Genomic DNA, 27,645 nt, shown 5'->3' on the forward strand with positions numbered 1-27,645 from the left:
TTTAAGTGTGACTGATGCTAAAATAAACGGAGAGTAAAGGTGTCATGGGTATAGAAAGAAGATATAAGGAAATGAATGTCGAGTAAGGAATGGAAGATTAATCTTCAAAGAAATGGAAGTTATTGCTTTATTATACATATAACCAGTAAATCATCTGTCCCTGGGTTATATATCTCTTTTCACCCTTTTTTGACTTGGAAGCTGCTGTTGACATTTCTTTGCAATCCTCTTAAGGAATTTTCTACTATCAGAGGACCAGCCAGCAATTTAATTTTCCTGAATATTTTGTAAGGGATGAGGGTAATTGACATTGCACAGTTTAATGTGATTTCACTTCAAAGTATTTCACTTTAATATTATTTTACTTCAGAATGTCCCTTTAGACCTTTCTCTCTCTCAGTCTCTGAAATGCTGAGGTCAAATAGAGTTTTTTTTCTCTGCTCTCCTCCTGGCATCATCTACTGTTTCTGCTCTGGTTTCCCTCACACTGGAATTTATAGCCTCCTCTCCCTGCCTGACAACTGTCCTTCCTTTTGCAGAGCATCTTAGTTCTAACTAACGGCTACAGATCTGCTTACTTATATTCACAGTTCAGTAGTTTCCTTTAAGTATAGAAAAAGGCCATTCTTTCACACTGTGTTATGATGATTAATTTTTACAGTTTTTTTAAAAGTAGGCTCTAAGCCCAGTGTGGAGCCCAACACGGAGCTTGAACCCACGACCCTCAAATCAAGACCTGAGCTAAGATCAAGAATCAGATACTGAACCTGACTGAACCACCCAGATACCCCTAAGATGATTAATTTTTAACTATTTATGGCAACATCCAGAACTGTTTAGAATCTCACTTGTTTTAGTTAGGCAAGTGAAGCAAGCTGTAGTAACATCGTGTGGGGGCGGGGGGTAGGGATGGGTGATAAGGTGGCTCATTTCAGTGACTTTGTTGGTTGTGATTGCCTGCCCTTGTATAGATCAGTGACTCGGAGTGACATAGGTCTCCAAAGGGACTCATAAAATTCTGTTTATTACCTATTCCTTAATCCAATGCACTTTTTAGTTGCATCTTTTCAGTTTTCCCGGAGAAATTGAATACATATACGATTTGGAAATAGAGGAAGGGCATAAATAGAGAGGAGGCAGGAAAACATTCTAGGTTGAAAAATGGCAAAAATAATGCTGGAACATTGAGATGGTGATAGAAGTGGGAATAGAATCCAGTATGTCTTCTTCTCATAGCATGCTTCCAGCTCCCTAAAGTTAATATAGCTGAGCATTAATTTGGCTCATTTCTGGTTATGAATGGTAGGGTGAGTATGCCTTCTTAGCAGCTATCTCTTGAAAGGTAAATCTCCTTTCATACATCTAACCCAGCAGTCACCTCAGAGGTTTCATCCCTTCCAGGATGCATGCTAAGAGAGGATGGTCAGATCAAAGGGTACAACAGATGAGAGGTGAGCTTTGAGCAGGAGCTATTGGGTCAAAGGGGGGTAACATTTGGGGTATGTGTGTGTGAATTCAAAAATGATAAGTGAACTGGAGTCAAGGAAAGAGAAGGAAGGATGGTGAAAGCAGGTTATGACAGAGGTAATAAATATCAAATAATTCTCCAGGTGTGCTGAGTGGAAAAGGGAAAGAAAGATTGGGTATGTTCTTAGTAGATCACCATCACTTATTTCACTTAGTGTTACACGTATTAGTAACTCAAGCTTTCTTAGGCAATGGGGTTTTCTTTCTTTTTTTTCCATTAAAAAATTTAAATTCAATTAGTCAACATATAGTACATCATTCATTTCAGATGTAGTGTTCAATAATTTATTGGTGGTTGTGTCTGCCTTTGGCTCAGGGCATGATCCCGGGGTCCTGGGATTGAGTCCCGTATCAGGCTCCCCACAGCGAGCTGCTTCTCCCTCTGCCTGTGTCTCTGCCTCTCTCTGTGTGTCTCTCATGAATCATTAAATAAAATCTTAAAAAAATAACTTATCACTTGCATATAACACTCAGGCTCATCACGTCATGCGCCTCAGTAATCAGACAACAAAAAGAAATAATAGGCACTCAAATTAGCAAACAAGAAATCGAACTCCCACTCTTTGCAGATGACATGATACTGTAAGTAGAAAACCCAAAATACTCCAGCCCAGAATTGTTGGAACTCATATAGGAATTCAGCAACAGGGCAGGATATAAAATCAATACACAGAAATCAGTTGCATTTCTATACACTAACAATGAGACAGAAGAAAGAGAAATTAAGGAATCGATCCCATTCACAATTACATCGAAAACTGTAAGATACCTAAGAATAAACCTAACCAAAGGGGTAAAGGATCGATACTCTAAAAACTACAGAGCACTTAGGAAAGAAATTGAGGAAGACACAAAGAGATGAAAAAACATTCCATGCTCATGGATTGGAAGAGGCAATAGGGTTTTCATTAGAACATGGTTGAAAGAGTTGGCTTTGGAGGAAGACTGGTTTGGTTTGAATTCTGGCCTTACTTGTGATCTTGAGTAAATTGCTTAATCCTGGTGTCTCGGTTTCTTCGGTTCAATGAAATAAATCCATTTAAATTAAATTAAATTAAATGTAAAAAGCACACAGAAGAGCACTGGGCTTCTGGCAATCTCTCAATAAGTGGTTAACTATTATTTGTTATTATTATGTTGGTAAAACCAACCTCCCAAACCTATAAAGTCAGTTTACAGAAGTCCATCAGGCAAAAGGAAATAATAAGATTCTTTACTTTGCTGTAGTTGATATACTTAGTATTTTAAGTCATTATATTCACAGTGTTAACTATGCTGTTCTCTCCATAAAATTATGTGTGTGCATATGAATTACAGGGCTCTAATTTGAAACTCTAAACTAACTGCATGTGTAGTCACTTTAATTGTACAACAAACCTACAAAATGTTTAAGTATAAATTATCATGATGACTAAACAGGGAAAATCTGCAGTTACGAAAACCTTCACATAAATTGATTGTACAGGATGATAACCAGACAGTCGTGACTAGATGCTCACGAGGACCAGACTACTGCTAATTGGATCTTCTACACTATTTCAATCTTCTCTCAGTTGGAATGCCCAGAAGGCAGTTGGAGATTAGCCCTGTGGCTTTTGAGGGTAACCTACAGTTTGTCAGCACAGGGGTGGAGTGAGCACCATGGGACTTTTCCCAGGCTGTTGGTTAACATATGCCAGTTCTAATACCCTAAACCAATACATGGGGGAGAGAAAGAGAAGCCAAGACTGTAGCTGGAGGGAATGAAGAAATAAAGGGAAAATGGAAGGAAGAATAATATTCATGAAATGCCTTCCTTGGGTCACTTTCTAGGGACTTTCATATTTTATTCTTGTATGAGTCCTGTGGGAAAGATTCTTATCCCCATTTGTAACAGACATCGTTGGTTGCATACATAACAACTATTTCTCTCTCTCTTTTCTTGCTAATAGAGCTTCAGTTTCTCTTTGTTTACCTTTCCCATATGAGGTAGGTCCTTCACAGGTCCCCATCTCTCAGCAACTGGGGTAATCCTGGTAAGTCATTGTTTTCCCATTTTCCTTGATAGAGATTTTTTTTTTTTAATTAATTTTTATTGGTGTTCAATTTACCAACATACAGAGATTTTTTTTTTTTTTGATAGAGATTGTTTAGACATGAACAAGAGCTAAAATTCTAGTCAATGAAAGGTGATGAGAGGCTGCTGGGAAGATTCTGGGAAAATTTTTTTTATTCTTTAAAAGAGATCCCAGAGGGAAAAAAAAAAAAAAAGAGATCCCAGAGGAGAAGCAGAGGCGGCTTCTGCTGCGGTATGTGGTTGTGTCTGCAGAGGACTGAGAGTGTGGGAGCTATCCTGTGATCCTAAGGGGAGCTAGCTTGGGGGCAAAGTAGACACGCTAATGTGCCTCCTATTTGGGCTTTTGTGCATGATCATAAACATTCTCATCATTAAGTCCTCTTTGGGGATGGGGCTCAATTACTTGTAGACAATTCTATTACTAGTTTGTTTCAAGTTTTTATTTACATTCCAGTTAGTTAACATATAGTGTAGCATTAGTTTCAGGGGTGGAATTTAGTGATTCATCACTTAAATACAACACCCAGTGCTCATCCCAACTAGTGCCCTCCTTAATACACATCACCCATTTAGCCCATCCCTGTTCGCCTCCCCTTCAGCAACCCTTTTTGTTTGTTCTCTATAGTTAAGAGTCTGTTTTATGGTTTGCCTCTCCCCCCACATCGTGTTCATCTGTTTTGTTTCTTAAATTCCACATATGGATGAAATCATATGTTATTTGTCTTTCTCTGACTTACTATGCCTAGCATCATACACTGTAGCTTCATCCACGTCATTGCAGATGGTGAGATTTCCTTCTTTTTATGGCTGAATAATATAATATATATATACCACATCTTCTTTATCCATTCATCAGTCAGTGAACATTTGGGCTCTTTCCATAATTTGGCCATTGTTGACAATGCTGCTATAATCATCAGGGTGGGTACATGTGTCCCTTCAAATCAGTATGTTTATATCCTTTGGGTAAATACTAGCAATGCCACTGCTGGATCGTAGGGTAGTTCTATTTTTCCCTTTTTGAGAAACCTCCATATTGATTTCCAGAGTGGCTGTACCAGTTTGTATTCCCACTAACAGTGTAAGAGGTCTCCAGTATATTGAAATTTGTGAGTGTATGATGGTTATTTCATTGCAAATTTTAAATTCCTTTTAGAATTTTTGGAATTCAAATAAAACATTTGTGTAGGCTTTGAACTTCACTGTAGAATATCTTTTTTCTTAACTAAGATTTTAAAATAACTTTACTGCATGTATCTTATAAAACATCTCTTGAATTTTTTTCTCTTTTTAAGTATTTCATTGATAACTTTTCTTCGATGTGAATCTTAGTATGACCATTCTTCTGAGACATTGAATGGCTCAGGATATTTATCTTGCCCACATGTCTGAATAACGGTAAGTGCTATGATCTTTTTTCAATATTTAAAAAAATTTTTCTCATTCTAACATCTATGTATTTTAATCTGTTTTTCATCTTTTTTATCTCTTTTAGGCTGAATTTTAGATAATTTCTGCAGTTCCGTTTTCCAATGTATTAATTCCTTCTGTGGCTATGTCTTATATCCTGTTGAAACCATTTACTGTATTTCTAATTTCAGTTAGTGCATTTTTCACCTCCAGAACTTCTACTTTATTCTTTTAAAAATCTATTTGCTGTTTAATCTCACTATCCAGACTCTTCTATTAAATGAAATATATCAAACATATGTGTTTCATATTGTAATTGTTATGATTCCAGTATCCGAAATCATTGAGGATCTGATTCTGCTATTTGTGGTTTCATTTGGCTCTTACTAATAGTTCCTTTTTTTGTGCTTTGTTTTGTTGGGTTTTTTCGCCTAAGAGCTGCCCATTTTTCTAAACTGGAATTCTCTGAGGCTCTTCCAAAGTGAATTTGCATTTGTTTCTGTCACATACTTGAGGGCACAAAGAGTCTGGTCCCCTGTCAACTAAATTCTTACTTTGAGGTTCTTTTGACCATTCAGTTGGTATAAATTTAGGCTCAATTATACCCAAGTGCTGGTTTATGGGGATGACTTCTCAGGGAGAATTTTTTTTTTCTTTTTTCCCTCTCTCTTTAGCACCATTGTTAGGAGGTATTTTCTCCTCATTGCTTTTGAAATGAGGCTTATTGTTTATATTTTATCCTTATACTGAGAGAGCAGGTCTTTGAGTCATCACTTTGTAAATAAGGTCTCCCTTTATATGACCTACTTTGGAACGGCTCTAGAACTTGTTTCCTGTCTTCGTCTTCTTTTTAAAAAAGATTTTATTTATTTATTCATGAGAGACACAGAGAGAGGCAGAGACACAGGCAGAGGGAGAAGCAGACTCCCTGTAGGTACCCCAGGATCATGGCCTGAGCCAAAGGCAGACACTCAATCACTGAGCCACCCAGGTGCCTCTGTTTCCTGTCTTCTAAGCCCTATGGGGTTTGACTACTAATGCTCAGATCAGCTGATTTGGTAAATGTTTTCAAGGTAAAAGGTTTTTATTTTACTCTCCTTAACTTTTAGGTTCCTACTTTCACTTTGTTTTGGCCTAACTATGAACTTACTTTCTTGCTAGTTCATGGATACTTTTAAGAAGATGTTTTAGTCTTTTCCCAGTTCTTATTTGAGTAAGAGCAATGGAAGTGTGGGCAAGATGTCAAATTTATGTTAGTAATGTTATTTCAATGTGCTTATAGAGGGACCCAGAAGAGTTAGATTTACCCCTAACTTTGGATTTAAGCTCCCCTAACTGCTGAAAATTATTAATTTCACTTAGGACATGCATGTCTTTTGGTTCAAGCATTTACTCATGTTGAGGCCTGATCTTTGCACCAAATTAAACTGACAGAAATGAAAAGATATTAGTTGATCTTAGTATAGAGCTGACTACACCATTTTGTTGGTGCTGTGTACTTAGCATATTAATCAGGGCTCTCCAGAGAAATAGAACCAGTAAGATATGTATATATGTATATATTATGAGAAATTGGCTCACACAATTATGGAGGCTAAGAAATCCCATGATCTGTTGTCTGTGAGCTGGAAACCCAGGAAGTCAGTGGTATAATTTAGACCGAAGGCTTAAAACCAGAGTAGCCTGTGGTGTAGATCCTAGTCTGATAGCGAAGATATAACAAGACATCCCAACTCAATCAGTGGGGCAGGAAAAAGGGGGAAAATGAGGCAAATTCTTCCTTCTCCCACATTTGTTCTATTCAGGTCCTTATGTATTGTGTAATGCCCAACCTTATGTAGGGCAATCTGCCTTTTTGACTCTACTGATTCAAATGCTAATCTCTTTCTGAAACACTCTCACAGACACACACAGAAATAATATTTAATTTAATTTGGGCACCCTCTGGCCAGCCAAGGTGACACATAAATTTAACCATCACACATGGCGATGTTTAAAACAGGTAGCCCAGACTATAATCTGTGCCATGGTTTATTGTAAAAGTCCTTTCCTGGATGTAATAAAGTAATGATATCCTTGTATTTTGGGACAAGAATTTAACTAAAAGGGATGATTGTTCCTTCTCATTCCTCCTAGACCAGAAAAAGAAGTGAATGTTTGACTTGAAAGGGGAAGGTGTCCCCCAGTTCCACCCCATTAGTATTCAGAAGAGGGAGGACTGAGAATAATTGGGCTTAAACACAGAGAAAAGTAGCAGCAGATTTTTAATGCTCAGAGTTTTTGCATTTGCTTTTGTTTTTAATGTGGACAGCAATAGCCACAATTTATATTTATAGTTTGTTTAATGCTCAATTTATTTAACTTACATGTCTGACAAAAATGTGAAAACATATATAATAGTTTTTAAATTTTTATAAATAAATTTATATATACTACAATATTAACAACATAGTTTTAATTAGTTTTTTGTTGTTGCTGTCATACTGTTATTTTATCTTTTTTAGAGGTATTGTTATTCTTTTTTTTTTTTTAGAGGTATTGTTATTCTTATTTTTATATCTTCTCTAGGCTTCAATAATATTATTTTGGCACCATTCTGGACTCTTAGTTATCTTAACAGAACCTGAAAGTTAAGCTGTTGGTGCCCTGTCTGCTTTATTTTTTTAATTTAATTTTTAAATTTTAAAAGATTTTATTTACATATTTGAGAGAGAGTATGAGAGAGAGAGAGGAAGGGAGAGAGAGAGAGACAGAGAGATGTCATGAGCAGGGGTAGAGGGAAAAGCAATCTGCCTGCTGAGCAGGGAGCCTGACTTGGAACTTGATCCCAGGATCCTGGGATCATGACCTGAGCTGAAGGCAGACACTTAACCTACTGAGCCCCCCTAGGCACTTTCCCTGTCTGCTTTAGAAGGGTTTGTGAACCTGAATTAGAAAACACTGCACATTAATGTTTGTTTAACTAAATAATACAAGATCTAACTGAAATTTCACATTTCCTTAGATTGTGAATATAGTGTATCAGTCAGCTATTGCTGCACAACAAACAATCATGAAAATCTCAATGGCATACATCAACAAACATTTATTTTTCATGCATTGGTAGGTCCTGTGGAATAGCTCTTCTGATCTTAGTTAGATCTTACTCATGTTTAGCAGGTTGTCTAATCTAGAGTGGGCTCAACTGGTTGATTATGCATTTTACTGTAGTTTTGTAGATTGACTAGGCAATTCTATGCCAAGTGTTTTTTATTTTCATTAGACACTGGGGTAGTCTGGGCCTTCCCATGGTTTTGCAGAATGTACTAAGAGTAGTGAAAACACATGAGGCTTCTTAAGGCTTAGGCTCAGAATTTCAGAATTGGCATGTAGTCACTTCTGCCTATATTGCTTTGAACAAAGTAAGTCATATGACTGAGTCCAAAGCCTAGAGTAAGAAAGTACATTTTGCATTTTTTTTGGTAAAGATTTTATTTATTTATTCATGAGAAACACACACACACACACACACACACACACAGAGTGAGAGAGAGAGATTGAGAGAGAGAGAGAAGCAGAGACACAGGCAGAAGGAGAAGCAGGTTCCATGCAGGGAGCCCAACGTGGGACTTGATCCCGGGTCCCCAGGATCAGTCCCTGGACTGAAGGTGGCGCTAAACCACTGAGCCACCCAGGGTGCCCCATTCTGCATTTTGTAAGAGTAATTGCAAGGTCACAAAGAAAAAATGTGAATACAGAAAGGATGAAAATTAGGTCTACTAATTCACTCCACCAGCAACAAGTTCAAAAGTTTAGGCTCTATCAATGACTTTTTTTTCCATCAGTAAAATATTTTGATATCACATTATAGTTTCAGACATCTTTAAATATTTTTTATGCTCATCACCACTTTGAAGTTGTGATTGTTATTACATTTGTTGGTAGACTACACATGATCTATAGATGTTCAGTTTATATACTTAGCCAAGAACTGGGTAGCTCTCTGCCTAATGGTCATTCAACCACCAAATGCTGAGGGTGGTGTACTCATCCTGGTGATCTAGACATCTATGTTGCTTTCTCATATTTCTTATCAATATGAGGAAGGAGGTAAGATAATGACCACCTCAAAGTTTAATGTTCCAAGTCAAATTAAGACCAATAGCCTTCACACTGCAATGTCATTAAAAAACAAAATTTTTAGGGGATCCCTGGGTGGCGCAGCAGTTTGGCGCCTGCCTTTGGCCTAGGGGGCGATCCTGGAGACCCGGGATCGAGTCCCACGTCGGGCTCCCGGCGCATGGAACTTGCTTCTCCCTCTGCCTATGTCTCTGCCTCTCTCTCTCTCTCTCTCTCTCTCTCTCTGTGACTATCATAAATAAATAAAATTAAAAAAAAACACAAAATTTAACTTTAACTTGCCTGTATTTTAAATGTAGTGTCTTGTTATTTAATATGTTAATAAAGAAGTCCATTTGTTACTAGATTACATTTTATTTTAACATTTTGCTAACTATATTTAGATATTACAACTTTCCTTTTTAATCCTTTCTTTCATACATTTAAAAACATTATTCTGAACATGGATGGACCTAGAGGGTAGTACGCTGAGTGAAATAAATCAGACCAAGAGAGACCAATACCATATGATTTCACTCATATATGGAATCTAAAAAGCAAAACAAATGAGTAAACAAATAAATAAAAAGCAGAATCAGACCTATAAATACAGACAGCAGAGACAACTGTATAAATACAGTTGCCAGAGAGAAGGGGAGTGGGGGTGGGTGGGTGAAATGGATGAAAGGGTATAGGGGATACAGCCTACACCCATGGGATGAATAAGTCATGGGAATAAAAGGTGACAGATGGTAGCTACCCTTGTGGTGAGCACAGCATAACATCTAGAGATGTTGAACTGCTTTGTACATCTAAAACTAATGTAACATTGTGTGTCAGCTATACTCAAAAAAGTAATTAATTAATTGAAAAACCTCCCAAACCAGAAAACATTATTCTGACAAGAGATTCCACAGGCTTCACCAAAGTGCCAAAGGTTTCCATGACTTAAAAAGGTTTAAGAAGTCTCTGTTCTCTATACTTATTAGCATCTAGCTCCTCTCAGAGATGCCTTCTTTGAATAAACCAACTATTTCAGCCAGACTACGGGCTACCCATGAGCCAGAGTATTTATTAAGTGGACAGGAGCATGGCCTGACTTCTCATTGGCCCCCATGGTATGAGGTATCCGTAATGACAAACTGAACCTGGAAAGAGGAAATGGTAGAGGCTTTTGGGTCTTCTGTTCCCTCCCTCCCTGTTGAGAGATTCTCTTGCAGAGGTAAACTTAAAAGATTTGGGTTTCTCATAAGAGATGGGACAATTTTCACTTTATATCTCTACTTCTTTCGTAGTGGCTTCGCATGGCAAGTTTTCTTAGTGGGACTCTCCAGCCCTTCACTCTTCATTACCAAGCCTCCAGCAAAGCAGGTATCACTAAGCGACCGCAATTCTTTTTCCTATGGAGCTTAGACTCTTTGCCTCCAGACTCCTTCTCAAAGCAGAGCTCTGGGCAGCAGCCAACATTAATTGTGGAGGGTTAGAACACTGGATAGAACCTACTTGCCACCACGTCCCAGGCTTTTCCTAACTTTCTTCCAAAAGGAAATATGCTAGTGCCCTGCTCATTCTCTGAAGTACTGCCTTTGCTAATGTGTGTTGCTTGTTAATGTTGACATGTTTTCCTTCCAGGTAATATATTTCTATTTAAAGCCTAGAGGATGTTTTAATGTGGAAGAATGACCCAAATGCTAGAAGTTTCAGTAAATCAAGTGAACAGGAAGGCAGCATAGTATAATAAAAAGAGCATGAGTTTTTGGCATTAAATAGGCACTCAGTAATGTTTGCTCCAGTTATTTTCTTGTGTTGAGTGCCCCTTGATCACCTAGTACTGTGACAAATACCCACCAAGTTTAAGATATGGATCTTTTCTTTAGGGAGGTTTTATTTGTATCGATGAGATGATATGGGACTTTTCATTTTTCTTCAGATACTATTATGTTATAGGCAGTAGTCTGGCCAATACGATTGACTTAAATTTTAGAAAGGAAAGGACAGCCTGTCATCTACTGTGTTGTCCACACATTCTCCAACCAGCAGCTGAGTTTGTTCACTGAACTCTTTTGGGCATTGGAAGGCAGACTAAATACTTTACTTGCTGCCCAGCAATTTGAAGATGGAAAAACACATCTTTTGATTAATTAAAAGCAAAAGGTTGGAACTACTTACCTTTCCATTCTTTAATTAACGAAGCCCACAGGCCACATGAGGAAGTAATAACACTCATTATGTTGTGATGAAGGACTGTGATGATGAGTTAAGTCAGCCGGGACTCCAGGCACGATTCCCTTGAAGGCTTCCCTAAGATCCTGCCCTGAACTAGACAAATCCTTACTTGCTGAAGAATCTGAACTCACCAGTCCCGGCACATGCCTCTTCAGAGCGTGCGTTTCCTTTTGCAAGGGAAAGAAGAGTCCTTGAAGCAAAGGGTTATATTTTAATTAAGCCTAGGCATCCCCTCTGGAATTTCCTTTATTGAAGGAACACCTCCTTTGATTTGTATCTGTGTTAGTCTTTGGAAGAAAAAAAAGCTTGATCCCTTCCAGGCAGAACTGTCCCATCTGAATGATCAAAAGCCATGTCAGCTGATGTAGAAACCAGCAAATTATTTTCTTATTGTCCTCTAAATCTCCCAGGAAGCACTTTTTGAAGATAGTCTCCATTCCTTGGGCTTTGTTCACCATCTTCCATGCCTGTGGGTGGTCTCAAGGAATTTGAGGAACCGACAAACACCTATTTTACTTGCAGGTGGGAGCCCCCACCCTGCCCTCCAACTTCCTCCAGAGCCCTTGCTCCAGTGCTCAGTGTGAGTGTTCCCTTGTTGTGTCATCGTGGCACTTCTGAAACTTTTAGTTATATGGCTTCCCATTCAGAGAAGTGAGTTTTTTTTTCCCCCAGAGGGAGAGAGAGACAGAGGGAGAGAGAGGGAAAGGGAGAGAGAGAATCTTAAGCAGACTCCACACTCAGCATGAGCCTGACATGGGGCTCAATCTCACGATACTGAGCTGAAATCAGTGGTCAGATGCTTAACCAACTGAGCCACCCCAAGGTGAGGTGCTCTAAGGGGGGTTTAAAATATATGTGCTGCTCATTCAGCTACAGCAATATCAGTCTAGATGGTAACTCCACATAAATCTGAGAGAATGAAATAGCAGACTCATTTTCTTTTTTTTTTAAAGTCCACTCTTCAATAGGAATAAGAAATAACTCAATGGCATCAGTGTGAGACATTGGGTGTCAAGATTTTTGCCTTCATTTCCTATTTATTGGCTCTCTATTTTTCTTTGAGATTCAATTCAGCATTTCCATAATCTTTAAGGATCAGAGGTGGTGTTGGATTCTCAAAGGATTTTTTTCCCCAGAAAGAACATAAAGGCCTGTATATGAGCACTGGGCCTTATACTATATGTCGGCAAATCGAACTCCAATAAAAAAATATACAAAAAAAGGTCTTCTTATAATGATCTCAAGGAAGCCCTTGAACTGAGCAACAATTGGGTTTTCTAAAAGTTCAACAAATGTACATTTTTTAGTGACTCTCTGATGGAATACCTCTAGGAAGTCTTTGCTTCTTCACATGAAGATTTTCAATCATTCTCAACTAGCTTTTATTTATATTTCCATTCTTTCTTTTTAAGAATGGAGGAATAGAGTCTTCATGAGAAATTTAGAAAATTTTTGTGGCTAACTTTGTGTACCATATTTCAGCAAGTTGTAAATGTTATGGCTCTGGAAAAATAGCGCTAGCAGTGGAAGTGCTAGCCCCTCTTTGATTATAGTGGCCCAAATATCAATGCTATTTTTCCTATGAAAAATCTCATAATGCTAGAAACTTGAACATGACCTGAATTGTAGAATATTGTAAAACTAGTTGACGGAAACCATCCCACATTCCATGAACTAGTGCCTGTTTTCACTAAGCTGGTTTAGCTGTGGGTACAGAAGCCCTCCAAATACACTTTATCCTTCTTCTAGATAGATATTGAGATACTCTGGTAGGATGTAAGCAGCCCTATCTCCAGAAATAGGCAGGTAGGAACTGAAACTTGAAATCCCTCATAAAATCTGGCATCTATTGTGTTTAAGGTGAACCTGGGCTTGCATCACCTTAGTACAAGTCACTGCTAACTCTTGCCTAGTTTTTTTTTTTTTATTTAAAAAAAATTTTATTCATTTATTCATGAGAGACATAGGGAAAGAGAGAGGAGAGAGAGAGAGAGAGAGAAGAGAGAGAGAGGCAGGGACACAGGCAGAGGGAGAAGCAGGCTCCATGCAGGGAGCCCGACGTGGGACTCAACCCTGGGTCTCTAGGATCACGCCCTGGGTCCAAGGCGGTGCTAAACTGCTGAGCCACCCAGGGATCCCCTCTTGCCTAGCTTATTGATATTACCTTTAATCTAGTCCTCCCAGATCCTCCGACACTCCTCCAATCCATTTTCTCATAGCCTCCACAGTGCTCCTTCCAAAATGGAAATCTGATATGTCTCTGAGTTGTATTAGTTTACGTCCTCTGAGAAGCATATGCCAAGGCATGAGTGAGATGTGCAAGGAATTTACTGGAGGCAAAGGGAAGGAAACTGAAGGAGGTGGGGAGAACCTTTAGCCAGAGATACTGATCTGATCCCTCTGAAGGAGAGGGAAGGAAGAAGGTTGGTTAGGAAGAGTCTGTGGTTCTTTATTTTATTTTATTTTATTTAAATTCAATGAGCCAACATAAAGTACATACTTAGTTTCAAGTGTAGTGTTTAGTGATTTATCAGTTGCGTATAACACCCAGTGCTCATCACATCATGTGCCCTGCTTAATGCTCATCACAAATTATGCCATCGCTTCCCCCACCTCCCCTCCAGCAACCGTCAGTTTGTTTCCTATAGTTTAGAGTCTCTCATGGTTTTTCTCCCTCTCTGATGACTTCCCATTCAGTTTCCCTCTCTTACCCTATGGTCCTCTGTACTGTTTCTTTTTCTTTCTTTTTAAAATGATTTTATTTATTTATTTGAGAGAAAGAGACAGATGCTTAACCGACTAAGCCACCCAGGCACCCCGGTGCTGTTTCTTATGTTCCACATATGAGTGAAACCATATGATAATTGTCTTTCTCTGATTGACTTATTTCACTCAGCAAAATGCCCTCCAGTTCCATCCATGTTGATGTAAGTGCTAAGTATTCATCATTTCTGGTGGCTGAGTAATCTTCCATTGTATATGTATGTACCACGTCTTCTTTATCCACTCATCTTTCAATGGACATCTCAGCTCTTTCCACAGTTTGGCTATTGTGGACATTGCTGCTGTGAATAGTAGAGTGTAGATGCCCCTTTGGATCACTACATTTGTGTTTTTGGGGAAATATGTAGTAGTGCAATTGCTGGGTCATAGGGTAGTTTTATTTTTAGCTTTAGGAACCTCCATACCGTTTTCCAGAGTGGCTGTACCAGCTTGCATTTCCACTAACATGCAAGAGAGTTTCTCTTTCTCCTGTGTCCTTGCCAACATTTGTTGCTTCTTATCTTGTTAATTTTAGCCATTCTGACTGGTGTAAGGTGGTATCTCATTGTGGTTTTGACTTGTGTTTCCCTGATGCCAAGTGATGTGGAGCATTTTTTCATGTGTCTGTTGGCCATTTGTAGGTCTTCTTTGGAGAAATGTCTGTTCATGTCTTCTGCCCATTTCTTATCAGTCTGCCATTCTAAGAAAGTCTCTACTAGGCTGACAAGGAGTCTGTGAGTCAAAACTGCCATCATGTCCTATGTCTTGCGGGAATGGGTCTGCATTAGTGTTTTTGCTATACTCTGTCATTGACTGAGAGCAATCATGGGAAATATGGCCTTAGTTTGAACATGGTAATAGATTCAGAGCACAGCACTTGAGGCTATGTGCCAATTACTCTCCCACAGCAGGCACTCCGAGAGTTGCATTTTCATAACAGCCACCATGGGTCTATTCTGGAGACCTCTGGCTCCTTCCAAATATCATCCCCAGAGCTGTATCTTTCTTTCTCTCTCTCTCTCTCCCTCTCTCCTTCTCTCCTTCCCTCTCTCTCTCTCTTTCTCTCTCTCTCTCTCTCTCTCTCTCTCTCACACACACACACACACACACACACACACACACATCTTAATAAGCAGGGTGCTTGCTCTGAAGATTGAGCTCAAAGACTGGTCTTCCTTATGAATCAGGCTGTCATCACTAAGTACTTGCAAAGGGAAATTCTAAAATCATTTTTGGTGTTTCCCTTACTGTGATGGTTCATTGTATGTATCAACTTGACAGGGACACAGAGTGCCCAGATATTTGGTAAAATATTATATTCTGGGTGTATCTGTGTGGATGTTTTGGATGAGATTAGCGTTTGAATTGGTAGACTGAGTAAAGTGGAGTGCCCTCCCCAATGTGGGAGAGCCTGAATAGAATGAAATCTGAGTAAGAATTAATTTGCTGTCTTTGCCTGAGTGCTGAGCTGGGATATCAGTCTTTTCTTGCTCTTGGATTAGGACTCAGACCATTGGCACTCCAGGTTCTGAGGCCTTTAGGTTCAGACTGGAGCTAGATACAAGCTTTATGGGTCTCTAGTTTGCAGAGGGAAGATTGTCAGATTTGGGGACTTCTCAGCATCCTTCATTGCATAAGCCAATTCCTCATAAGTATCTATCTATCTATCTATCTATCTATCTATCTATCTATCTATCTATCTTTTATCTACCTCCTGTTGGTTCTGTTTTGCTGGAGAATCCTGACTAATAATATACACATGCTTAAAATTATTTAGTGGTTTTCTGTTTTTCTTCAGTAAAGCTTAGCATTCTTTTTAATACTTATAAAGACTTCATCTGCCTCTACTTTCATCTTGGGTCTCTTCCTCACTCCTGTAAGGCATGAGGGCAGAGCCCTCAATACTTTTTGAGTTGTTAAAGATTTATCAGCTAATATTTTTTATCATAAATAACAGAACCAATTCTTGTTAACCTAAAAGGGTAGGGAGAAGACTGAAAGGATATGAGGTGACTCACACCGTCAATAAGAAAGGAGAAGAACCAGGTCTCAAAGGACTAAAAAGAAGGCAGAATCAGAAAGAGCAACAGGAAAGTCTTGTCTGGATAAATTGGGCTTTCAGATACCTCAGTAAACCAAGGGTCTTTGTAAATCAAGGGCTATAATTGAAAAAGTAACCTACGAGCTGTGTGTTCTTGGTTGCGATACTTAACTATGGTGTTTCATAAATGACTGAATGCTTTAATTTTACATTGATTCTCAAACTTAGATCTTCAGTCTCTCTCCCTTTCACACAAAACTCTCTCATTTCAAAGGAATATATAAGTGTTTCCCTTCCAAGGAGTCAGCTTCCCAGGGCACTAGATCAAAAGCTGCTTATAACCTGGGGCTTCATCTGTTTTGATGACTGCAATATCCCCAGCACCTAGAAGAGAGACTCTCTAATAGAAAGTGTGTCCAATAAATATTTATTGAGTAAGTGAGTAAATGAGCAGCTCATGTCTTGGATGGAAACACTTTCTCTCTTGATTCTGTGATAAATTATTTGACTAAATGTGATGATTGGCAATAATAGCCAGCATATGTTGGTTGTTTACTCTCCTAGGCACTGTTCTATGCTCTTAACTGATATTACCTCATTGAATCCTCACATCAACCCTCTAAGGTAAGGAAACTGAGACATGAAGTGGTTAGGTAGCTTGTCCAGGTTGTCAGCCGATGGGAGGGAGAGCCAAGGTTTGAACCGATATGCCTGACTTCTGAGTTTCACTCTGTCTTTTAATGATGAAGGTCAATGCATTCCACTGTCAGTCACATAGTAGGTATTTAAAAATACCTTTTTTTTTTTTTGCTCCTTCTCAATCCTTTTTCTCTGCTTTGTATTTCTAGTCTCACCCTTACAAGGGCTCTGCTCTACACATTTCAAGTTCTGGAATCCCTACTTCCTATACCTCTGTTGGGAAATGTGTGTGAGATCTGATCCTCTTCCTCCCATTCACTTTGGCTGTATCATGAGTGTTTGTTCTATGGACCATGTGGAAGGGTCGCATGAAAGAGTGTATTCAGTCACTCTACATTGTAGAGTAGACTGAACCAAATGTTTACTATGTCAGTCCTAGGTTGAGATAAAACTTACTGGTCTCTCAGTGATTCACTAGTCTACTTTCTATGGTAGAGAGATTTCTACTATGGGAGAGTCACCATCTTTAGTTTGTTGGATGTAAATTTGGGAAAAGAGAAGCCTGGGAGTCATGAGGTAGAGACAGTATAGAAAAGATGTAAAAAGTTTAAATAGGTCACAATATTTTGGTCCAGGAAATTTATAAATCTTAAACAAGTTATATAAATCAAGAGAAAGGAAACATTGTTTCAGCACATAATGGACTGTTTGAAAGAAAAAGCCAAACCAATTGAGTGTCAAGGCATTTTATAAAACTTGTCTTCACTGAGGCCTCTCCAAAGGGAAAGTGTGTGGCTCCCTCATTCTCTAGGTAGCAAAGCTGTGCCAACAAGCTGTCACTGTGTCCAGAGCCCTGAGCCCAGTTCAGCTTCCTGCCATCTAACAACCATTGGATTTCACACTCCATTGGAAAAGAATCTAGAAAGGAGAAACCATAAAATTCTGTAATGGTAGTGTTTTGAGTCCATAGCAATGAAATCATTGCCTTGGGTTATCTGTTAATTCCCCTGGCTAAACATTAAGGCTGGAAAGTCATCAATTACAAAAGAGAAGGGGCTTGAGTAAGACATAAAAATAAATAGAAAAGGAGCAGCTGGACAGGCATGAGGCAAAACTCTCCAGAGCCTAAGATGATGGCTTCTATGTAGTAGCCAACTCTGGTCTGTAAAATCCAGTAATCAATTGTATGAGACTTGGAGGCAAGGCCAGGCCAAGGATTCATCAATGCCATGTGTATATTGCCACGCAACAGTCAACGGTTTGGGAACTGTGTGAAGCTGTTTTCTGCCTGGACCAGTTTGTAGATTTAAAAACTCTTTTTGTTCAAATTGGAATATCTGAGAAGGAAAAGACTACCTTTTAGACTTCCCCTTGTGATTTAGACTCAGAGAGGCTGTGAAATTGGTGGATTTGGTACATGGGACTTTCACCCTTCATGCCTTTCCAACAGTTACCCTCAAGATAAAGTACTCCACAATCTGACCAGTAGAATTATGGAGACACAAATACTTTCTGGCAGGAATAACTTCTAGGCTTTTTCAGAATTGCCAAAGATCATGGGAAGAAGGGAACTTGAGAAATTAGTGGACCATCCAAGAATGTGTTAAAGGAGCCACAGAGTTCAGCATGAAAGAGAATAATTATTAGAGATGACAATTAACTAAGGGGAAAATGAGTTCCAGAATCCCTATGCTACTCATTGAATTGAAAATGGTTTGTTGTCTTGGAGCTAATGAGTAGGGGGTAATCTAGGAAGTCAGGCCATATTATGATTTTAGGTCTACTGCTGGTAAAAATTATTATATGGAATTTGAGTTTGAATTCTCTTATATTCTATTACTTTCTATACAGTTAGCTGATGCAGCTGTGATAGGGAATAATGAAGTAAGTATATAACTGCAGTTTCTCTAGAAAGACATGTTGAGCATGCCGGGCATACCCTTGCTGTAGAGCTTTTGTCCAAGTTGCCTAAACTCCCCTTTCCTCCCAATGTGAATTCACTCTCCTCTTTCAAGTCTTTGTTCAAATGTGACTCTTAGTGAAATCTACTCTGAAAATCCTTCTTGAAACTTCAGTCTCCCCCCGCCCCGCCTTTGCTTATAGTCTTACAGTCTTCCTTTTTCTGTTCTGTTACCTTCTTTTTTAAAAAAGGTTTTCTTAGGGGGTACATATATTTTTTATTAAAAAGATTTTATTTTTTAAAAAGAGAGAGAGCATAAGCAGAGGGAGAGGGAGAAGTTGAGCTGGGAACCCAATGCAGGGCTCATTCACCAGACCCTGGGATCATGACCTGAGCCAAAGGCAGGTGCTTAACTGCCTGAGCCACCTAAGTGCCCCTGTTTTATTATCTTCTAACTGATTATATAATTTACTTATTTGTTATTACGCTGGAAATTTCCTTTGCTCCTTGAGGTCCCTTCTTCACCCTTATCTACCTTACTCTGTGCCCTGAGGAGCTACAATCTATGGGCAGGCAGTTTCAACAAATCTTTCTTGCTCTCTGGCTTTTAGTTCAGTTTAGCCAAGAAGGCACTATCAAAAGATTGGGTGTGGGGAAGAGAGAAAGAGAGAGAGAGAGAGGAGAGAGAGACACACACACACAGGGTGTGTATTTCCTTCAATTCCTCTGTCAGAGGAGACTGGACTGGTCAGCACAGCGTCCTGAAGCCAGGCAAACTACTGATCTTATGTAGGGTTTTAGAGAAGCAAGAAGTTGAGAATTGGTGGACTCTCAGAGGCTCTAGAGGGTTGGCCTTCATCTGTATTGTTGCTCAGCAAGACTGTTGTTGATTGCTTGAGTCTCAGAGGTGTGTTCTCTAGAGGGAGGTCTGTCCCTGTTTGGCTGACTTTCAGGATGAGTGTCTGACAGTGGTTGCCTTACAAAAGTATGTTCACTGAATTGAGTTTTTGAGGATCATTTGAACTGGTTTAAAACTGGTTCTTATGGCTATGTATTGCCAAGGCTGTAACAATCAGTCTTTTTCTAAGTTTGTGGGAACTTCTGAATTCTCACCTCTCTGCAATGCTGTGTTTTGTTTTCAAGCCTCTGGTAATAACTTCCTCCTGTTGCTAGCCTTGGGTGCTTTATCATACACCGTACAGAGTTATTGAACTATACGCATTCACCCATTTTGAGTGTGCAATCGATTTCATGGAAGGGTCCTGATATATCAGTTGTCTTTTTCCCCCTGTTAAAATGAAGCTCTATAAGAGCAGGGATTTTTTTTTCTCTGCTCTGTTTTGTTCACTAATCTAGCCGAGTGCATTCATTCTTTTTAGAGTTATTATGACTCCTTTTATCTTTCCGAGGGCCATAAATATAGAGATTTTCTTTGACCTATGATGGGGTTATGCCTGGATAGATCCTTGGTAAGTTGAAAAAGTCAAATGTAAAAAATGCATTTAGTGCACCTAACTCATTGAACATCATAGCTTAGCTTAGCCCAGCCTGCCTTACATGTGCTCAGAACACTTACATCAGCCTATAGTTGGGCAAGATCATTAAACACAAAGCCTATTTTGTAATAAAGTATTGAATATCTCATGCACTTCACTGAATACTGTACTGAAAGTAAAAAGCAAAATGACTGTATGGATACACAATGGTTGAGTGTATCAATTATTTACCTTTGTGATCACGTGGCTGACTGGAAGCTGTGGCTCACTGCTGCTGCCCAGCATCACAAGAGAGTATCATATCACATATTGCTTCAAAATCTGAAATACGCTACATGTGTATTATTTTGCACCATCTTAAAATGGAAAATTCATGTAAGTCCAACCATCGTACTTTGGAGATTGTATATACATACATTAAAGTTATTTTTATTTAGTTCATTTTTTTTGCTTGCATTGATTATAGTAATCTCTTAACGGTAGATTTTATCAAAATAAAATAATATCTCTGTTTTTCCTAGTTTCCTCATATGTTTTGGGATTTTGGTAGATAGGCTCATCTTGAATTAGAGTGTCCTTTTTCTTTTTATTCCTTGGTTTTGCTCTCTCTCTCTCTCTCTCTCTGGGTTCATGCCACCCTCAGTAGTCATTGTGTGGTTACCTCCATCCAATACTCCAGGGATCCTTAATGCAGAAGCAGGTCTTATGTTGGGGTTTGGGCTCCAGTCCTGTGGTGATATTAAAAAAGAGAATCCTATCACCAAGCATGTGGGTAACTTGGTGCTGGATTTGGGGCAATATCTGCATTCTCCTACTATCATAAATAAGGGGGCATAAGCAAGGCACAGCCTCAGGAAGTAGTTAATTGAAGCATTTTTAGTCTTTTTGTAAGGGCGGAAACCATACTTCAGTCTCTGGATTTGAGCAGTGAACCTGACTCAGGTCCCAGACTGTCTACAACTTCACCCTACTTTCTGGTTTATGTTTCTGCTCTGTCTGTGTTTTACAAAGATCTGCTGATCTTCTATTTAAATGTGACTAGGCTGCCTGTTTTTTTTTTTTTTTTTTTCTTTTTAATTGTATCGTTGTGTGATTGAGTAGGGAGGATACCTGAAAACATAGATTTCTAACATATCTTTACTGGAAGTCAAATAGTCTCCTGTAACATAATTTTTAATGGATGCATGATATTTCACTGGGACAATTGCAGCTTAAATTTAGTAGACAGAACATGCACATTTCCTTCTATTTCCTCCTCAAGTCTCACAAAATGACTATTATGATCCAGTTTAAGAATACACATGCCCCATACTTCCTATGTCACTTCCCTGCTCTTCTTTGCTCCATAGGATTTATAACTGTTGGGCAAATCATAACATTTATTAAACATTTTGTTTATTATCTATTTCCTTTCACTAGACTATAAACCCTATGAGGGGAGGCCAGGGATTTTGACTACCTTATTCATGTTTATCTTCTCACCTGGTAGGACAGTGCTTGATATCCTAGTGAGTCCTTAAATATTGAGTGTATAAATGGATAAATGAATAAAGGAGTAAAGAGGCACAAGGCACAACAATGAAGATGAGATCAGAAACAGTTGCTGGAGAGACGTCAGCATCTTTGGTGCAGAAAAACTCACCAATCAGAGGTAACTGTGATAGATTAACTGCAAAAATAACTACATTCCTTCTTTGTTCCCTTTATCTATGCGCATTGCAATGTGACTTTACAGCCTGTACCATCAAGAGGTAGAATCTATTCCCTGTTTCTTGAATGGGAAGTGGTCTTGTTATTTGCTTTGACCAATAGAAAGAAACCATAAAATTTTACCAGTCCCAGCCTAACCATCAAAGGGTCTATGGGTTTCTGTCCTAAATCTAGGGACCATTGCCTCTGCCATGAACAATTCCAGGCTAATCTGATGAAAGATGAGAGAATATGTGGCCAGAACTGAGTCAGCACAGTTGTCCTAGTCAAGGCTGCAAGTGTTATGAGTAAACTCAGCCAAGGTTGACAAAACTGACTTTTCAGACTTGCGTTGGACTGCACATGCCTAAGGAAGCCCAGCTGAAAACAAAAGAATCATGCAGCTTGTTTAAAGAGTCATGAGTAATCGTAAATGATTATTGATTCAAGCCACTGAATTTGGGGGGTAGTTTGTTACATAACAATAGCTAACGGATATAGTAACTCATAAAACCAGAAAAAGTCCAGGGCCAGATGGCTTCCCTGGGGAATTCTATCAAACATTTAAAGAAGAAACCATACCTATTCTACTAAGCTGTTTGGAAAGATAGAAAGAGATGGAGTACTTCCAAATTCATTCTATGAGGCCAGCATCACCTTAATTCCCAAACTAGACAAAGACCCCACCAAAAAGGGGAATTATAGATCAATATCCCTGAGGAACATGGATGCAAAAATTCTCAACAAGATACTAGCCAATAGGATCCAACAGTACATTAAGAAGATTATTCACCATGACCAAGTAGGATTTATTCCTGGGACGCAAGGCTGGTTCAACACTCGTAAAAAAATCAATGTGATTCATCATATCAGCAAGAGAAAAACCAAGAATCATGATCCTCTCAATAGATGCAGAGAAAGCATTTGACAAAATACAGCATCCATTCCTGATCAAAACTCTTCAGAGTGTAGGGATAGAGGGAACATTCCTCAACATCTTAAAAGCCATCTACAAAAAGCCCACAGCAAATATCATTCTCAATGGGGAAGCACTGGGAGCCTTTCCCCTAAGATCAGGAACAAGACAGGGATGTCCACTCTCACCACTGCTATTCAACATAGTACTGGAAGTCCTCGCCTCAGCAATTAGACAACAAAAAGACATAAAAGGCATTCAAATTGGCAAAGAAGAAGTCAAACTCTCCCTCTACGCTGATGACATGATACTCTACATAGAAAACCCAAAAGACTCCACCCCAAGATTGCTAGAACTCATACAGCAATTTGGTAGCGTGGCAGGATACAAAATCAATGCCCAGAAGTCAGTGGCATTTCTATACACTAACAATGAGACTGAAGAAAGAGAAATTAAGGAGTCAATCCCATTTACAATTGCACCCAAAAGCATAAGATACCTAGGAATAAACCTAACCAAAGAGGTAAAAGATCTATACCCTAAAAACTATAGAACACTTCTGAAAGAAATTGAGGAAGACACAAAGAGATGGAAAAATATTCCATGCTCATGGATTGGCAGAATTAATATTGTGAAAATGTCAATGTTACCCAGAGCAATTTACACGTTTAATGCAATCCCTATCAAAATACCATGGACTTTCTTCAGAGAGTTAGAACAAATTATTTTAAGATTTGCGTGGAATCAGAAAAGATCCCGAATAGCCAGGGGAATTTTAAAAAAAGAAAACCATAGCTGGGGGTATCACAATGCCAGATTTCAGGTTGTACTACAAAGCTGTGGTCATCAAGACAGTGTGGTACTGGCACAAAAACAGACACATAGATCAATGGAAAAGAATAGAGAACCCAGAAGTGGACCCTCAACTTTATGGTCAACTAATATTGGACAAAGGAGGAAAGACTATCCATTGGAAGAAAGACAGTCTCTTCAATAAATGGTGCTGGGAAAATTGGACATCCACATGCAGAAGAATGAAACTAGACCCTCTCTTGCACCGTACACAAAGATAAACTCAAAATGGATGAAAGATCTAAATGTGAGACAAGATTCCATCAAAATCCTAGAGGAGAACACAGGCAACACCCTTCTTGAACTCGGCCACAGTAACTTCTTGCAAGATACATCCACGAAGGCAAAAGAAATGAAAGCAAGAATGAACTATTGGGACTTCATCAAGATAAGAAGCTTTTGCACAGCAAAGGATACAGTCAACAAAACTAAAAGACAACCTACAGAATGGGAGAAGATATTTGCAAATGACGTATCAGATAAAGGGCTAGTTTCCAAGATCTATAAAGAACTTCTTAAACTCAACAGCAAAGAAACAGACAATCCAATCATGAAATGGGCAAAAGACATGAACAGAAATCTCACAGAGGAAGACATAGACATGGCCAACAAGCACATGAGAAAATGCTCTGCTCACTTGCCATCAGGGAAATACACATCAACCACAATGAGATCTCACTTAACCCCTGTGAGAATGGGGAAAATTAACAAGGCAGGAAACAACAAATGTTGGAGAGGACGCGGAGAAAAGGGAACCCTCTTACACTGTTGGTGGGAATGTGAACTGGTGCAGCCACTCTGGAAAACTGTGTGGAGGTTCCTCAAAGAGTTAAAAATAGATCTGCCCTACGACCCAGCAATTGCACTGCTGGGGATTGACCCCAAAGATACAGATGCAGTGAAATGCCGGGACACCTGTACCCCGATGTTTATAGCAGCAATGGCCACAATAGCCAAACTGTGGAAGGAGCCTTGGTGTCCATCGACAGATGATGGATAAAGAAGATGTGGTCTATGTATACAATGGAATATTCCTCAGCCATTAGAAATGACAAATACCCACCATTTGCTTCAACGTGGATGGAACTGGAGGGTATTATGCTGAGTGAAGTAAGTCAATCGGAGAAGGACAAACATTATATGGTCTCATTCATTTGGGGAATATAAATAATAGTGAAAAGGAATAGAGGGGAAGGGAGAAGAAATGGGTAGGAAATATCAGGGAGGGAGACAGACCATGAGAGACTCCTAACTCTGGGAAACGAACTAGGGGTGGTGGAAGGGGAGGCGGGTGGGGGGTGGGGGTGACTGGGTGGCAGGCACTGAGGGGGGCACTTGATGGGATGAGCACTGGGTGTTATTCTGTATGTTGGCAGATTGAACACCAATAAAAAATAAATTAAAAAAAAAGGAAAACCAGAAAAAAAATCTGATAACTAAACCCACAGTGGGAAAGCCAGTTAAAAGCAATCAGATTCTTCTAGTCAAATTCACCTGTAGAATCAGAGCTATCATGTTCCATTTTAGGTAGAGGTACATGATTCAAAGTCTTTAAGATGAGTGTTTAGGGGCAGCCTGGGTGGCTCGGCAGTTTAGCGCTGCCTTTGGTCCAGGGCCCCATCCTGGAGACCCAAGATCGAGTCCCAGGTTGGGCTCCCTGCATGGAGCCTGCTTCTCCCTCTGCCTGTGTCTCTGCCTCTCTCTCTGTGCCACTCATGAATAAATGAATAAAGTCTTTAAAAAATAGTGTTTAGAACCCTAGATCCTCTCCACCCCATGCATTCAAGCAACTATTTCTCCCTCACCTTGGCATAAGATAGGAACTTTACTTTCTGGAGAGGTCTTTGGACTCAGGCACACAAGGTACCTCACCAGGGGGTAGTAAGGAATCACACTAAAAGTAGGGAACAATGAAAAGTCATAGAGGTTAATGGTAAAATTCTGAGCCCCCAGCTAGGTTCGAAGGATGATAGCAGCCAGGCTTAAAACTCTAAACAGGATTTTGGAGGGAAATCTGACCTGTCTACAGAAGAGAATTTACATGTATGACCTGGTATGACCCCATGACCCTTCAACAAATTGTACAATGGACAGGCTCTGTGTGCACACACAGAAGGCTTTTTCCCCCCTCTTAAATATTTATTATCTATTTTGGAGTGAGAGAGAGAGAGCTTGCAAGCGAGCATAGTAGGGAGAGAAGGAACCAAGGGAGAGAATCTCAAGCAGACTCCCTGCTGAGTGGGGAGTGGATGCAGGGCTCTATCTTATGATCCATGAGATCATGACCTGAGTCAAAATTATAAGTCAGATGCTTAATTGACTGAGCCACCCAGGCACCCCCTCTCCTGCCCCTGCTCCAGAGAGCTTCTAATCAGTGTTTAAATACAAACTTTCAGTCAAGGGTCATCAGTTATGTGAGAGAAGTCTTTGTGTGAAACCAGAGTTCAAAACAAATAAACAGAAAAAAGGAACACAGATAAAGAGAGACAATGAAGGGAGCAGAAGAAAACTTAAAAACAAAGCCAAAATTAATATCTCAAGGAGATGAGAAGATATTGTACCCCTGATATAAGACAAGGACACTATTTTAAAAGGAATAGGCAGAGAATAAGAATATGCTTTTGGAAATACAATGTTTGATGGGAGAAATAATTTAACGGGAGAGTTGGAAGGTAAAGTTGAGGAAATCTTCCCAAAAGCAGAACAAAAAAGACAAAGGGATGAGGTAATTAGGAAAAAAAATAAGTATTTAGAAGAGAAATCCAAGAGTCTTAAAACAGCATTGCATAGCATCAAAACTTATTTAATCAGCAGATTCATGGCTGACTATTAAAACTGTTTCCGGTTTTTGCAATTATTAACAGTTCTTGCAGTGAACATCTTTGAAGCTAAATTTTGGGTTTCTGCCATGATTATTTCCTTGGGATAAAATTACAGAATGGAATTACTTGATTAAAATATATAAACATATTAAAGCCTTTTGATATGTATTACTAAGAAAGATTGTTTCAATTTATAATGCCAGAATATGAAAACAATGGTTTGTGACTTTTCCTTAAAATCAATCACCCTTGTCTCAGTCTATCTGGCAATGGGTTCCCATTGTATCAACAATAGGTATGGGAATTGGCAGTTGTGTTTATTCTCATTTCCCAACAAGGTTAAGCAAATTATCCATCACATAACATCCTGAATTGTCTTGGTACATTCTGCTTTGTTCTATAGATCAAAAACTTTGAATGAGAGTTCTACAACAGTAGATTAAAGATGTTCTTTTTTGTTATGCTCCACACATGTGCTTCAGTCTTGACCTAAAGAGAAAATATTGGATGAGAATGAAGTTGTTTTAATTTTAGACTCTACTTTTGGTCTAGCCCATCTATGACTACATCTTAGACGTGCTAAGGGTAATAGCAGTGATAGTGGAAGTCTACTTAATGAGGTAAGTGTTCTTTGCTATAAATGTTTAGAGAAGAAAAGGAAGTGAAAAATGGAGGGAAGGAGGGAGGATGGAGGAGGTAGAGAGAGTGGAGGGTCACTGAAGGATCAAGATCCAGAAACTGGCTGGCCTTAAACACAAGGAAAAGGATTTCATCTCTGAGAGTGGATGAAAAGAAATAAAGATGAGTAAGGGAGGAGATGCTCATAGATTGTGGGTGAGTTGTTGAGGGAATTTTTTCTCTGATCACTCCTTTTCTTTGCTTAAGTATGAAGTAAGGCTATTTGCTGAGAAGCAGGAAGGTAGGAGTTGGAGAAAAAGAATTGAGAAATGTGCGTTGGTGGAAATTTGGAATGGTTCTCATTGGAATGAGAAGGAGAAAGGGATCTGAGCATGAACAAATAAAGGACTTACCTATCTCTTTCACTCAGTATGTGCTTCTTGAAAGTGAAGGCTATAACTTTGTTCCTCTGTATTATCAGTATCAAGCCTAGTGCCTGACTTTCTGGAAGTACTCAAGAAATTTTTGCCAAAAACATGGCTGCCAGTCACTGTTATTTGACCCATAGCCTTGACATTGAATGTCTCAGATT

General features: G+C 39.1%; 1 long non-coding RNA gene across 1 annotated transcript in view; it reads left to right on the forward strand.

Annotated features, from left to right (window-relative positions):
* LOC140595909 (uncharacterized) overlaps window positions 1-27,645 on the forward strand; it is a 75,563-nt gene that overhangs the window by 14,251 nt on the left and 33,667 nt on the right. Inside the window, exons 3-7 of the long non-coding RNA XR_011997846.1 lie at window positions 4,879-4,981; window positions 10,387-10,462; window positions 11,728-11,897; window positions 16,686-16,745; window positions 21,646-21,807. This is a non-coding gene — a long non-coding RNA (uncharacterized lncRNA). The remainder of the gene's footprint in view (window positions 1-4,878; window positions 4,982-10,386; window positions 10,463-11,727; window positions 11,898-16,685; window positions 16,746-21,645; window positions 21,808-27,645) is intronic.

This window comes from Vulpes vulpes, chromosome 16, assembly GCF_048418805.1.
Source record: "Vulpes vulpes isolate BD-2025 chromosome 16, VulVul3, whole genome shotgun sequence".
Taxonomy (NCBI): Eukaryota; Metazoa; Chordata; class Mammalia; order Carnivora; family Canidae; genus Vulpes; species Vulpes vulpes.